This window comes from Stegastes partitus, unplaced genomic scaffold (genome assembly GCF_000690725.1).
Source record: "Stegastes partitus isolate 25-593 unplaced genomic scaffold, Stegastes_partitus-1.0.2 Scaffold578, whole genome shotgun sequence".
Classification (NCBI taxonomy): Eukaryota; Metazoa; Chordata; class Actinopteri; family Pomacentridae; genus Stegastes; species Stegastes partitus.
The window spans coordinates 62,837-63,846 of NW_007578309.1; positions in this window are offsets into that span (position 1 = coordinate 62,837).

Here is a 1,010-nt window from a genome sequence, read left to right on the forward strand (position 1 = left end):
TAAATAGACTCTCAGTTGTACACTGACCTTCCCTGCACCCTACTAGATTTTGTTGGTACAACACTGTGGAAAGACATAAGATGTGACAGACAGACATGAAACCTGTGGCTCTTTTCTGAACCTTTACCAGCCGGGATATTTTACAGCATACTATTAACCATGTACATAATAACTCGTGGATTAGGGCTGAATATGCTTGATGTATATGTCAAAAGTGGGAATAATTATCTTTGATCAGTATCATGGGGTATTGGGTTATGACAGCATCATAGAATCATAAAAACGTTCATCATGTCTTCTTACTGATAATATAATATTCAGGTTCTCTATTCAGACATGTAGAGTGTGCTTTTTCTTGGGACTCCCTGCTCCAGAGAAAGTAAGTGGGGGAGTGCGCTGCGCCTGGTGGGGCGGTCGGGTCTGTTGGGCTCGCCACGACATACCATTTCGGTGTGGGCGTGGCTTGCCCGGCGGATCTGGTGGCTCTGCTGGGCGTACCACAGGTGCCAGCTCTCAAAATCTGCCGGCTGACACGTAACCCACTGTCAGTGTCAACTCTGAAGAAGGCAAGAGTTTTCGTCGAAACTGTCAGGTAATAAAAGCACACTCTACATGTCTGAACAGAGAACCTGAACATTATATTATCATAGAATCATGACCTATGGCAACATTGTAGAGTCTTGACCGATAACATCATTGTAGAATCTTAACCTACAACATTATTGTCGAATCTTGACCAGTGCCATCATTGTGGAATATTGACGTACGACATCATTGTAGAATCTTAACCTACCACAACATTGTAGAATCTTGACGGACAACATTTGAGAATCTTTACCGAGAATTTTGACTTAAGACATTATTATAGAATCTTGACCTACAACATCATTGTAGAATATTGGTGGTAAAAGTGCCAGCTGAGGGATGACTCAAGGCAATAATGGCGGTGAAACTGTTTGGGGAATGAGCTCGAGAATCGCACAAGTTGTGTGGCCACAACAGCCGTCGGC